Source organism: Prionailurus viverrinus, chromosome E1 (assembly GCF_022837055.1).
Source record: "Prionailurus viverrinus isolate Anna chromosome E1, UM_Priviv_1.0, whole genome shotgun sequence".
Taxonomy (NCBI): domain Eukaryota; kingdom Metazoa; phylum Chordata; class Mammalia; order Carnivora; family Felidae; genus Prionailurus; species Prionailurus viverrinus.
Window position 1 is genome coordinate 45,139,965 of NC_062574.1, and position 14,620 is coordinate 45,154,584.

The 14,620-nt window shown below is 47.4% G+C and overlaps 1 protein-coding gene and 1 non-coding gene across 5 annotated transcripts in view; one reads left to right on the plus strand and one right to left on the minus strand.

Annotated features, from left to right (window-relative positions):
- Positions 1–14,620, minus strand: part of SLC39A11 (solute carrier family 39 member 11) — a 342,858-nt gene that overhangs the window by 152,590 nt on the left and 175,648 nt on the right. The gene's annotated exons all lie outside the window — the stretch shown is intronic.
- On the plus strand, positions 13,882–13,987 carry LOC125152315 (U6 spliceosomal RNA). The gene has a single exon (XR_007147160.1). It is a non-coding gene; the product is annotated as a U6 spliceosomal RNA (small nuclear RNA).

The window sequence follows — 14,620 nt, forward strand, 5'->3', positions numbered from 1 at the left end:
CACAACCCCGCATGTGAGGAAAAGCTCCTAATGCAGATAGAGAAACTATGTGCAATGGTTCTTAAATCTTCCACGGGCTTACTTGTAACTCCTAGTTGGCCAACAACTGGTTTCCTAACATTGAACTACAGTGGAGCTGTATCACAGGCACATTTTGCAAATTCAGGTATGTGCCGTTGAAAACAAACATGGGAAAACTCCATTTATCCATTCCTCCCTTTCTCCTTTCCATCACTATCCTTTCAAAGAAATTTCGGCTTCAATCGCCCAGAAAGAGAGAGGTGTTCGTTGAAATGGTAAGAAAAGTTAATTCTTGGTTTTGGAGGTTCTGGGTGAGGGGCAAGTCTTGGCGGTTTAAGGGAGAAAAAGGATGTTCAAGGGGGTGATTTTGACTCTTCAACATTTTTGCCTTAAATGCTGACTTTAGAACCCACTGGGCACTTGTGTTAGGAAATGGGAAGGTGTGAGTCGTTGAGGCTGGCAATTGAGTGCAATCCATCTCTCGATGCAAAACCGGGCAGCCAAGATGATGTTCGTGGCACCCTCACCCGAGAGAAGTTCCTCAGCTTCCCTGAGCCCTACAAGGCTACTCACCCATGAGTGTCCTTAGATCCTCCACAACCCCTTGGAAATGCCAACATATATGCTGCAAATGTGAAGTCCTGGCATGAAGCCAACAGCATGGCATTCATTTAAATGTTGCCCATTCCATAAGTTTTATGGGCTCCAGTAGTCAAGGGGGGGCTGGCCCCACCTCTCCACCATTGGGCAGGTGCCCCAAATAAAATACTCCTGCTGGTAAATACTCCTGCTGGTATAGTAACTGCATTCTGACTATAAAGATGTAAGTGCATATCAAAGCAACCTTGGAAACTCTAAAAATAGACAGAAGAAAATTTAAATCACACATAAACACATCACCTAAAAACATATATATTTGGAGTTTGGTATACTTCCTTCCGTGCTTTTTTGCCTGGTTTTACGTAACCGGGATAGCATATTATACAACTGAAGACTGCTTTTTATTCTCGCTAAACATAAGCATTTCCCCCATATGACTGAAAACTCTTAGAAGCATTTCCAGCAATAGAAATTATTATTTACATTCTCATAATGTTGGGCATTTAGGCCATTTCTAATTTTTTTTTTCTATAAATATCACTGCAAAACCTGTCACCTGTATTAACAAGCAGAAATTTGAACAAAATTCCCAGAGCTGAAGTGTTGATGAAAGGGCGGTGGTGCGTTTGGCTAATTAATTTCCAGAAAGGCCATGCCATTTCCATTTCCAAGAGGAAAGTTCACGAGTTCTCACCATGGCATTTCTTAGTCAGCATGGATATTTTTCATTTAAAAATAAATGTATCCACTTATGAAGGAAATGACATTTCCCTTCATTTGTATTTCTTTGACTACAGGTGAAGTTGGACATTTTTCAGAGTTTCAGGTGTATTTATTTCCCCTTTTGTGAAGGGTCCTCTGTCCAAACAAGGCCTCTTTAATGATATATGATTAACTAACTCCTTACGGACACGGGTAATTTTCCTGTGAGGCACCTGTGCTTGTCGATGGTACATGAGACCCGGCTGGGAGCGGCGGGTGTTCTCACACATCAGACAGGTGTATCCACCTGGCCAACCTGGGATTCCAGCCTCCCTTTAAAAAGTTCCTCAGGGCGCCTGGGTGGCTGAGCCGGTTGAGCATCCAACTTCTGCTCAGGTCATGATCTCGCGGCTCGTGGGTTTGAGCCCCGCATCGGGCTCTCCGCTCTCAGCCTGCTTCGGGTCCTCTGTCTCTCTGCCTCTCTCTCTCAAAATTAAATAAACATTAAAAAAAAATCCCCTTTGACATTCCTCAAGACAGTGTACTGCCTTTTAAAAAAAGTAGGGGGGGGAGGGGTCATCCGCTTCATTTATGCTGCTGGCTGGTATGGTCCCCAAAGCTGTGTTTCTCTCTCAATATTGAAACGCTACTTTTTTCAAAAGCAGGATACATGAGAGCTTCTCCTCCTTCCCTAGTCTTCTTGCTACCCAATGACCCTGGGCCTCTTGTAAGTAACAGCAGTTCCGCAAACATTACATACGGTGAGAGGAATCTAGTGTGGAACAGGAGCCCTGCTGGGGCTTCCAGATTTAGCAAATAAAAAAGACAGGGTGCTCAGGTGTAACCGAATTTCAGATAAAATGAAACTTTTTAGGATAAGTATATCCCAAATATTGCCTGGGATATACTTATAGTAAAAAGCATTCATTCTTATTTGACACTGAAACTGACCCGGATACCCTGTATTTTATCTGACCGTCCTCCTTGTTGCCCCATTTAGCGTCTCAGTTCTCAGGTGGGGAGAGAATGCACAAACCGCATTCTACTCTGAAAGCAGCCACACACTCTTCTCAGTGCAACACTGTCCAAGGAGACACTGCATGGGTCACATGTAATCCAGGGCAGGAAAAGATTCCACTGGAGATGAAGGAAACTTCATGGAAAGATACCTGAAGTATTTACTATGCTTAATTATTAACCCTTGAGCAGAGAAGCATCTGGAGTTTAAGAAATATGATGCAAAACTTATTTACAGGGGTTACCTGGGTAGCTCAGTCGGTTAAGCATCCGACGTCGGCTCAGGTCATGATCTTACGGTTCGTGAGTTCGAGATCCACGTCGGGCTCTCTGCTGTCAGCACAGAGCCCGCTTTGGATCCTCTCTCCCGCTCCCTCTGCCCCTCCCCGACTGGCGCGTGCAGGCTCTCTTTCTCTCTCTCTCTCTCTCTCTCTCTCAAAAATAAACATTTCCCAAAAAACCTGATTTATAATCTCTGTAACTAGAATAGATGTCTTCACTTATCATTCTAAACATCATGAGCCACACGATTATCAGAGGGTCAAATGCTGCCTGGGTAGGGTGGCTGGTTCGATTCCCTTGTCTTTTCAGTCCATATTTCCCAGGACCTGTAAGTAACCCATGCCTCGCCTATTGATGCTTACAAATAAGCAACTGCTTAGTGACAACACAGACACAAACGGATCTGCATAACTGGTAAAAATTAAATGTACCTCCGAAGAGATGGGCTCACTCTTAGCGAGAGGTTTCTCATGCATTAAGCAAACCACCCACTAAAACATGGCTTTTTCCAACTATCTAAGGTAATAATTTATATTCTCAGCCAAGGGAGCCAAAATATCCAATAACATTACCTACCAGGTCAGTTCTTCTGCTGCAAAGGTACAAACAACCAATTAATCAACATGAACTCATTCCTGATGAATTGAATGTGGTCTAAAAATAAATCCCAGGTGGGCTCCAGAGCTGTCTACCCTGCATGTGTGTGTTCAGCACAAATGCTCCCATGGGAAAGAGATCATTCTAGCTTTGGGGGAGTCCAGCCGCAAAAGACATTTGTTTCAAAAAACTCCCAGCACACTCATCGGAGAGAGACAAAGGGCATCCTGAAAAATACCAGTGCTTATAAGAGCTTTGTAAAGGACTCTCAGCCAACCCCAGAAAGATGGCGGGGGCGGGGTGGGGGGGAGGCGTGTGCTTAACCTACATGGTTGTCAATTACCAGGTCAGGGAGGAGGCACCCAGGAGAACAGCACCCACTTCAGGGCTCTTGTCCAACAGCAAATATTAACTTAATTGTCATTGGTTCACTTTCCCCTATGACATAATGCTGTTCTGCTGTCCTCTCTAATTCTGAGAATGAAGATTAATAGCCTAGACCACTATATCTCCCAAGCGTGGAGTAGAAGTCCATCCGTCGCTGGGTCATGGTGGGAGCTTGTAAGACACCAACTCCTGGAGCCCGTCCTGGAGCTACTGGGTTAGAACCTGTGGGCGAGGGCACATCGTGGATTCTGGGGCCCAGGAATCCACCATGTGCTCTCTCCCACCCTCACCCCCAAGGTAATTCTGATACATTCTAGATTTTGAAAATTAATATTTTAGACCACTTCAGTACTACTTACTCCAAGTACTTCCTTAGTCTCTAAATTTACGTCAGTCCAGGGGCACCTAGGTGGCTCAGTCACCTGATTCTTAGTTCTATGTGGGCACCTAAGGACACACATGACTGCCAAACGCACGGCGGGGGACAGAGAAGGGGGGGAAGGCAAAGGAATTTAAGACCAGAAGGTAAAAAGTAATTGTACCATCCTGACAGAAACCATGGTTTCCTTACATCAAATGAAAATCCTTTTTTTTTCTTCTTTTAGAGAATACGGACCATCACCAGGAAAGGCAGCCACCAGCAGAAGAATTGAGAGAAAAATCAATTCCCCCCCCCCAACAAGGCATTCTCTTATCTCCCCTGTGTCTACAGAGAGTCTATGAAGGGTCTAGGTCGACCTAAACTCTCCCTCTATTTCTATCTCGCATTTCCTCTCGTGTCCTAGGGCTTGGCCACCAGGAATCCAAACACGACACTATCAATGACACCGGCCACAATCACGAGAGGGCACACATGGCCAGTATTAACCAATAGCATTACGGTCTGCAAAGGGCGCTGGGAAACAAAACCCTCCTTTTGCCTAGGGGCACGTGACTGAATGGAAACCGCGGTGCTGGAAAGGTTCATGTGGATCTAAAATTCCACAAACGTTTCTTGGTCCAGGGATTTTCTTGCTTTTCAGGATACGCACAGTTGACACGGGAACAGTTAGTGGCTGGAGATAACAAGGAAGGAAGGAAAAGATGAGCACAGGCCTGAAGATGTGTGGTTTGTTGGTTGTCTTGGTTACAAGAAGGTAAGAGAGCTTTACCTGGAGGCAAGGGAGAATTTTTGCCCACGGCAGTTTCGCGGGGAGAATTTACGGGGCACGGGCCTCAGGGAAGGGCAACAGAAGCCAAGTCAGTCATCAGAAGAAAACTGAGGGGCTCGTGGAATTAACCCAGGAAGGCCACAAACCCACCCTGGAACCCCAACAGAGCCAAGGGAGACCAGGACTCCTGCTCCACCGAAATGCCACCACACACCCATGTGGCAGCACCTCTGTCCTCAAGGCTGGACGCCAAATGCCCCAGCTCAGGTCACTGGCACTGAGTCCTGGCCACTTCTGCTGGGATAACTTTGCTACCAGGTCCGTCCCACTGGCCAAGCCACGGTCAGCTCTAGCTGCAAGAGAGGCCGGAAGTCCAACTTCTACCCTGGGAGACAGGCTCCATCTTCCACAGGGACTCCAAGGTGGGGGGAAAGGAAATACCAAGCACAGTCAAGAAGTTTGGAAGATAAGCCATTACAGGGGGAGAAGGAGGGAGAGGGGGAAGGAAGGACTAGGGAAGACTAACTACCATAGGGAAGCTTTATTCATGTCCTTGGACATCCATGGCTTTGATATACTTGTCTATATTAAATTTGCACCAGGTCGGGGCATCTGGGTGGCTCAGTCAGTTAAGTGTCCGACTTCAGCTCAGGTCATGGTCTCACAGTTTGTGGGTTCAGGCCCCGTGTCGGGCTCTGTGCTGACAGCTCAGAGCCTGAAGCCTGCTTCTGATTCTGTGTCTCCCTCTCTCTCTCTGCCCCTCCCACATTCATGCTCTGTCTCTCCCTGTCTCTCAAAAATAAATAAACATTAAAAAATTTTTTTACACAACTGCACCTGGTTTCCTGCTCTCTTTAGAAAGCCACAATTAACTGAATGAAACCATGGCATAGAAATCTCAGGTCAACTCTATCCCTAGTCTTCTATACACAACCCTGTGCAAGTCCCAACCTCTGAAGGTCTCAGCTTCTTCCAACTGCAAATGAGCTGTACTAGGTAGACTTCGGGGCCCCTTCCAGTGTGAATTCTATGCTCTGCTGCCGCTGGCCTTCATGGTCGCTCATCCCAGACAAGTAGGAGAGAGAGGCTATTTCCAATGTCAGTGTTCATCCAACTCTGTTCTAGACTCAGAAATGCCCCAAGATGAGCTTCAGAGATGGCACATTCACTGTTCAGAAAGTAAGAACGTCCACTGAATGAGGAGCAAATTTGTTTGCCCAGAGGAATCGGCATCTCTTTCTGCCCTAAGACGAAAAGCATTATATTCCCTTTAGATGTATTATGATATTTTCTGACAATACAAACATTCCCAGACATTACAGGAAATAGAGAAAATACTGATAAGGGCACAGGGAAACTAAAAATCATTCACCACCCAGAGGGGACCACCTTGAACAAATCCTGACAGTCTTTTTCATATTTATGCTGTATCTGTACAGATGAACATACACACACACACACACACACACACACACACACACACACACACACATTTTTAGGTGGATCATACAGTTCTGAAGCATGACTTCACGTAGTGGTAAGGTGTGAACATACTCCATATCATAATATAATAATCCCCTGAGTCAATGGTTCTCAGCCAAATCTCCATCACCTACTGGAGGTCAAGAAGGAACAAGGCAGAGTTTCCAGTAGTCAAACAGAGAACTAACAATATATGCTCAAGATTTTTTTCTTGTCAGAAGAAAAGATGTGTTAATTGTCCAAACCATTTCAAAGTCTGGGTCAACCAGTTACCTTCCAGGCCTCTAGTGAGCTTTGGTGTTTAGAGTACTAAAAGTCATCTGGACAGGAATTATAAACGGGCACTTTACAATTGGTTAAATGTTGGTTGAACTTGGAAGGGTCAATATTTACTGCTCTGGGATTTCTGTGATATAAATGTTACCTTCAGGGTGGTTTCTGAGCACTTCGTTTTTCAGGCTCAATTTAAATGGTGTAGTAGAAAGAACATGTGTATGGTGTGTGTGTGTAGTGGGGGAGGGGGGGTCTTCTACAGCCTAAATTCCGTAATATTTAACCGCTTTCCAGTGCATCTTTGGTCTGTGCACAGGGCCACCACCTCTGATGCCTGAGCAGCGCAAAGGGCTGAGTCCATATGCTCACAATGGCACAGCGCTTAGCACAGAGGAGGTCCTTAAATATCTGTGGAATGAATAATGGAAGCCAAGCACGCTCTTCCCCAGAAAAGTGTGCGCACACATCTACAACACAGAACATTTTGCACATGTTTTCAGAGAGTCTATGGTTTTATTAAAGATTAAGACCCTCATTCCGAAACATCCTATTGATTGACCAACCAACATTTATTTATGCAAATGCCTTCCATATGGACATGCATCACAAGGGTCAGCAAATGTTCGGGTAAAGGTCCACATAATAAATATTTTAGACTTTGTGGGTCATTCCAGCTTCCTGGAAAACTACTCAACTCTGCCTTTGTAGCGCAAAGGGGAGCCACAGACAACAGGCAAATGAGTTGGTTTGTCTGCGTTCCAATAAAACTCTTTTTTACAAAAACAGGCCAGATCTGGCCAGCAGACTGTACTTTGCTGGCCCCTGATCCAGGCTACTAAAAGCAGGGTTTTTAATGGGGCACCTGGGTGACTCTGTTGGTTAAGCATCCGACTCTTGGTTTCAGCTCAGGTCATGATCTCACGGCTTCATGGGTTCGAGCCCCACATCGGGCTCTGTGCTGGCAGCACAGAGCCTGCTTGGGATTCTCCCTCTCTCTCTCTAGCTGCCCTTCCCACACTCATGCTATCTCTGTCTCTCTCAAAATAAATACATAAACTTAATTTTTTTTTTTAAAAAAAGTAGGGTTTTTAGGATTTCTTTAAGATTCAATTCTCTTAGTCATCAGTAGCCCTCATGAGAATTATTCCTAAGCCTTTATGTTCCCCAAAGAAGTTTATGGCCCGGGTCCACCCAGCGGCTGGTGTGGATAATTCAGCCATGTGTGAATCATAATGGAGGTCACTGGTCAGCTTGACTAACTCGAAAGAAGAGTCCAGAGAGTGAGTACCATGACAGAATGCTGCGTCCTATGGACACCTTGTGGTGTCCATGCAAAGGTTTGCCTTGACATTTGCAAGCATTGTCTGTCCTTTCCCCCAACACTCCATGCTTTGCGTGGCCCATCCGGACCTGCCTGAGCTTGATAAACCAATGGATGAACCTGAGTTCAGTGTATGTGGATCTCCAAGAAACAATATGCAGTGGGTGGCAGACTAATCTCACTGTGGACTTTTTTTTTTTAGCATGCTAACTATTAGAGCTGCCTACTAACAGAAGACATTACTTCGACGTCATCCTCAACAGGGGACAAAAAAAAGCAAAAAGAGGAGGGACAGCAGATGACAACCTGAAAAAAGGACACTCTAACCCCCAAAAGGCTTATGTAAACACCGACCCCGCTGTCAAAGGCGACGGCCCAAGATAACCTCAGGACCCTGCCTCGTGACCTCCTCTCTCTCCCTGATTCAGGTTCAATGATCACCAATTGAAATGCCTATTCTGCACCATGCAAGACCCCACAGGCATGGTCACCTGGAAAACTTTTTATCTTCTTTAATTCTAGAAGCAACCCTGGGAGGTAAGTTCTTGCAAATCCTATGCTACAGGTAAGGAAGAGGTTAGCTCAGTGGCCTACCCTAACATCCTTTCAACCAGCCGCCCAGCCATTATTCCCAGCTCTGCCTCCTTCATGGAACTAACTGGTTGGTCTACCCCCGGTTTGGTGGGGTATGAAATTCTGCTGCCCCTACTTCTGTTTCCATGAGGAGGGACTTTGCCCTGAATATTCCTGGTCTTTTGTGCCACCCTTAATACCTCCCCATGGGGACAGAGTGAGTTTCTTGAGAGATGAATTTGGGGTTAGCCTCCCCCCTTGCCCTGAGTGCCAGGGTGCCCACAGGCAGCCTGACTTCCAGTCTAGACCTCCATGCTGCAAGGTTCACGGGGTTCCCCGGCGTGTCTGTGAGTTGGTGAGTAAATTGGCCTAATTCCACAGTCCACCATCACAAATCGCACTCTGATGCACATCACAGCCACTGCCTCTAACCCAATCTTTTGGTATTGAGCGTGGAATTTTTATTTCCCTCTGCCTCCTTCGCCTCTTAAAGTTGATTCAGAGCTCGGACAGGGAAGACGGAGGTGTTCAGCAGGAGGCCTCTCCAACCCCAGCCCCCGACCCTAAGCCTGGTCTAGTCTGCAGAGCACAGTGGTCAGTTCGGGGGTGAAGGTATGATCTGAGCCAGTCAGATCTGAGCCAGTGGCCTACGGATATTGCCCCGTGGACATCGCCCCCGTGGGCTGAAGCCCAGCCACGCGGGGCAGGAACAAGGAAATGCGCCGGGTGCAGAGGCTGTCTTGATGGTACTGCCCTCGCTGTTCAGAGCCCGAGGCCTGTTCCTGAAGCTGCCCTTGATTCCGTGAGCTTTCAGTACCTCTCCCCACCAGTGAGCAAATAAAAGTTGATTCGGCTTCAGCTGGATGAGTTGATTCCTGTCGCCAGCAGTCAGAAGAGGTCTGACTGAAATAAGAAAACCTCGGCTACAGAGTGATCCCGCTAGGGTAACACTGCCAGTTCACAGCAGGACCGAGAGTCAAGCCCCCGGCTCCTGACTGCTAGTTTGGGGCTGAACCCCGCCCCCCCCCCCCCCCCCCCCCCCCGGCATCTGACCACCACGCACCGCGGCCACGGATCCTCTGTGCTCACTCCCAAGTGGGGACAGCAGGAGGTTTCAGGGAGGATACGCCTGCTCTAGGAGCTTTGTTGCCGTGGAAGTCTCCTGAAAGGACTGGACTGGTGCTTCTGAAAAGAGGCCTTGATCAGAATTATCTGAAAAGCTTTAAAAATCCAGATTCCCAGTCTTGGCAACAGACCTAGTGGGTCCGCATGTCCCAAGGGAGGAGCCTGCCCACGGGCATCTCTGTGGGCTCTGAGGTGGGGCTGCTGCTGCCGGCCCACGGGCCGGCCGGCGTATGAGAACCGCTGGATCACATGACATCAGTGTCTTTCCCGGCAACGGGCTCTGAGAATGCCCCACTTCATCAGCCCGTGCTTCCAGGCTGGTCCCTTCCAAAATCACTCACGTCCGAGCACGCGTGACAGTCTCCGCTCTTCTGGCACCTTGTATTTTCCTAGCCCTGCTGAACCCTGGTGTCTGCAAGAACCCCGTAATTGCAAAGTAACTGGCCCGCTTCGGGTGACTGTGGCTCTGTACACGTCACCCCGGGCTGTAAACAGAACAGACATTCGAAGGCCAAGAGGACTTGAACTTGGCCTGCGGGCTCAGACTCGGGTCCGCCTTCCCACCCAGTGCTCGCTGCCCATGCAAATCCCCAGTTCCCTGCACGGTCTCCTGGCCATGAGTTCTGGCCTCATTAACCACTCAGCCCATAGAAGCAGCCAGTCTCCTCAATCCAGCTGGTCCCGGTCCTTGGCCACCCTCGTGTCACCCCATTCCGAAAGCCTATCCAGAGACGAGCAGGTTCGGGAAGGGAGGAGCCTAAAGGAAGCTAGGAGGAGGGCAGGGTGTACAGGTAGGCACAGGTGTCCTCCTGTGCCTTCCTCTCCTTTGCCACAAGGAAGGCCTCCCGCACCAAGACTGAGGCCTCCAGACACTGATCAGATTCCACGAAAGCAACATGAAGAACAAGGGCTTATGTGGAGGTGGGACAAGTGGACAACTTGCACCTCAGCAGAAGCGCTGGCCAGGAAGGCGTTCCAGCGGATCAAGGGTGGGAGCAAAGGGAACTGCGTTCCACAAGGGTCAGCAAAGAAAGTCCCTTTTCTGGGGGACAGGACGTGGTCGGGACCAAGTCTATTCTAAGACAGAACCTGCGATGGGCAGAAGCACCTGTATGCTGATAGGTAGCGATGAATCTGTTGTCAGCGCGGCCCTAAGGTGAAGCCAATGTCAAGGACACTCATGGGTCGGGTGGGCTCATTTCCAATCAGTCTGGGCTTCTAAGCAAAGAGCAATGAGCACATCATTGAGATGCAAATACTTTACACATTATGTAAATGCAGCTACGTGTTTGTCTCCAAAAGTTTGTTGTCTTAATTAGCTAACTATTTCCCTGGCAATATTATCCTGCCATTAATCTGTTCAAGAAACACTTAGGAGAGTGCAAAGGTAAACTTCAGCACAGCTACCCACTGTGTTAAGAAGAACCCAGCTCTACAAGAATGAGTCCCAACTAACAAAGAAAATCCACACTTCCAGACTCATGGGTCCTCTCCACAAAGAACACATCGTACAAAGAACACAAAGTCACATCGTATTTGGGTAAACTTCTGCCAAGGTCGGACTTGCGGGTGGGGGGTGGACTGTGAACAGAAAAATCTGCTGGTGCCACCAGATGGGTATGTGGCCAACAAGCCCAGCAGCTCTTGTGCCAATCGGCTACTTTTTCCACCACATCCCCATTCACCAGATGGGGAAAAGTGATTCGGACACAGAAGCCACCTGTTTCCCTTGCCAGGATCAATGGGGAATAAAGCTACAATGGCTGTGAGCCCAGAAGTGTTCCTCTTATTCACCTTTTCAGGATGTGCAGGTGTGTGTGTGTGTGTGTGTGTGTGTGTGTGTGTGAGAGAGAGAGAGAGAGAGAGAGAGAGAGAGAGAATGAGAGAGAGAGAGAGAATATGCACATGTGTGCCCACATGCAGATTATCACCAATTTATTTGATTTGAGGTGGTCTGGTAGTTTCTCCCAAACTTCCCCTGGGGGCTGTCAGTCAAAGGTGGATGGATGGTGTGGGCAGGAAGGAGTAAGACAGACACAGCCTAAGAGGCTGGCAGGCCGGCTGAGGGCATCAAAGGCTGGGGTACCTCAGTGGCTCGGTTGGTTAAACACCCAACTCTTGGTTTCAGCTCATGATCTCACGGTTGGTGAGTTCCAGCCTCATCTGCACCGATGGTGGGGAGCCTGCTTGGGATTCTCTCTCTCTCCCTCTCTCTTTGCCCCTCTATCTCTTTCTCTCTCTCTCAAAATAAATAAACACTAAAAAAAAAATAAGAAGAAGAAAAAAGGAAGGCTAATGATGTGCCTAGTACACTTAATCCGTTCTTAACTTAAGCCCAAAAGGGCAGAAGGCCATGAAGGGGCAGAAAAAAATGGATCATGATAGGATTTGGTGCAGAGTTTTCAAATACCTTTAGATCCCAATACTCTGTACTGGCAGAGTTGAGCCCAGTCTTGGCTATAAAGTGAGAGCCTTTTAAGATTCATGGTCATGTCAACATTTTCAACTTTCAGGAAGGGTCACCAGCTGCTAAAGGTAATAGAGACTTTCCATCAATACTCGGAGAGGGCTTGGTGCCCTTTAAGATTGTCTATTCTGCTTTGGACTACAAAGTAATTTTGTCCTCTTTTCTTTCTTTCTTTTTCCTTCCTTCCTTCTTTCTTTTTTGAATAGCAGATTTTTCATCTAAGGTCGTTTACTTAGACTAACATTAATACCAGTTTGCGCTTCCTAAAAAATGTTACAACCAGAGAGATGGGGAAAAAGTAGGTCACTAGCATCCCTAAAGTGTGCTCGGTGGTTGTTTATTATCCAGAGAAAACTGTGATAGATAGATAGATAGACAGATGGATGGATAGGCAGATAAACTTTACATGTGCACACATGTGCATAAATACATACATGATCTATGTACAATATCATATACTCAATGCTATTTCATTAGGCCATTGAATTTCCATTTTAAAATGTAATGTTTTTAAAAAATGTATACTTATAATTTTTAGAAATTCACCTTGGAAACTGGATCGTTGAAATAGCACCCAACAGCTAATTTCCGAGAAGAATGAGCACTGTTCCTTACTCCCCAGATTTCCCATCAACGTAAGTAGGAAGGGGAAGGGCCAGGAGGAAAATTGGCCTCTGGAAACAAATGTAGCTCCCAGGAGGGAAACACATTCTCTTTCTCTACCATTTTTGGTTAAGATTTAGGGGCTCCCCTAAATCTTCACAGGGCGTCTGTCTCTGTGTAAGGACACCAGGCAGGCACTATGCCGAGAAGCCCAGATGCCGTGGAGGACGCCCCGCGTGGACCCCAGTGTGGGAAGCTTAGCTCTTGAGCCCTCTGCTTTCTGAGGCAGAAGGGCTGGGTCAGACAGGAGAAGACTGACAGAGAGAGCTATCTGTACTGACCTGAGGTCGCTTGAAGCTAAAGCACAAAGCGAAAAAAAACCAAACCGAAACAAAACCTGGTTGTGAGACAGCAGGAATAAAAACCATCGGAAGTCACGTGGAGTGGGGCTTACCAGTACGGTCAGTGTGGGGACGAGTGAGGCGGCCCTCATGTTCAAGGGCAGACCCTGCTTGGTGAAACGAATAGGATTTAATGGGGCAGAGCAGAAGTGTTTGCCAGGCTGGGAAGAGACTTTCTCATGTGACCACAGGGGACCGTGAGGAATGGCTCGGTTCCTAGTGGGAAAGGAAATGCCATCCAGCGGGGGTTCGGAGAAAGGGAGAGACGTGGCTGCTGAGAGCTCCGTACTCCTTCAGCTTCCGCCGAAAGCAGAAAATAAATGCCTTGCTGAAAACTAAGGCTTCAGAAGGACATTCTCTCTAGGCGATGTCTGGATTACGGCAGACCACGAATGTGAAAGAGGACCAATGTGGTGGCACCTGGGTGGCTCGGTCAGTTAAATGCCCGGCTCTTGATTTCGGCTCAGGTCAAGATCTCACGGTTTATGAGTTCAAGACCCGTGCTAGGCTCTGTGCTGGCAGCATGGTGCCTGCTTGGGATTCTGTCTCCCTCTCTCTTTGCCCCTCAGGCCCTAAGAAAAAAAAAAAGAGGACCACCATGAAACAGGGCTGGCAAATGTAATGTCAATTATGTCAAATGACACGGGAGCTCTCACCACAAAGAGAGGTGCAGGACTGAAGCCGTGTGCGTGTGTGTGTGTGTGTGTGTGTGTGTGTGTGTGTGTGTGTGTGACTCTCACAGGCTGGGAACCACGGGATGGTACAAGAACCTAACTGAGGCCAGGCCAAGCAGAGTCTTCTGCAGTGGTTCTCAAACTTGAACTTGCAAAAACACATACGTACGTACATACGTATGCAAGCAAACAAATCAACCAACCTGCTCGTTTCAGTAGTGCATATACTAAAATTGAAGAGAAGCCAAGAAGGTAAGCCTGGCCCGTGTCCAAAGATGACACCCAAATGGGTGAAAGCATTCTATATTTTTGGAAGACGGAGTTACTAATCAGTGGGCATAATATCTGTTAAGCAAGATGAGTAAGCCGTTGGAGATCTCCCATATAACATCGTACCAAAGTCAACAATAACATGTGTGTGTACCCTTCAAAATTTGTTAAGAAGGTAGGTCTCAGGTTATAATAAAACAACATTTTAAAAAGAAGGATCGCCTAAATAACTTCCACAAAAATCATACTAAGTTTTTTTGGGGGCGCCTGGGTGGCTCAGTCAGTGAAGCATCCGACTTCAGCCTCGGTCATGATCTCATAGTTCGTGAGTTCAAGCCCCACGTCGGGCTCTGTGCTGACAGCTCGGAGCCTGGAGCCTGCTTCGGATTCTGTGAATCCCTCTCTCTCTGCCCCTCCCCTGGCTCGTACTCTGTCTCTCTCTGAAAAAATAAATAAACATTAATTAAAAAAAAAAAGTATTTTTCTTCAGTGCAGTTGCTTGGAACTTCTGGGAGAACTGGGCAGGGCTCCGGAGTTTGAAGGTGTGACAGGCACCCGAGGGAACATAGTTTAGAGGAGAAAGAGGGATCCAGAAAAACACAAAAGAAGCCCATTGAGAATGGACTCCCTGGCTGTTATGTCCAGCCCAGATTCCCTGACAAGTGTTTACTAGG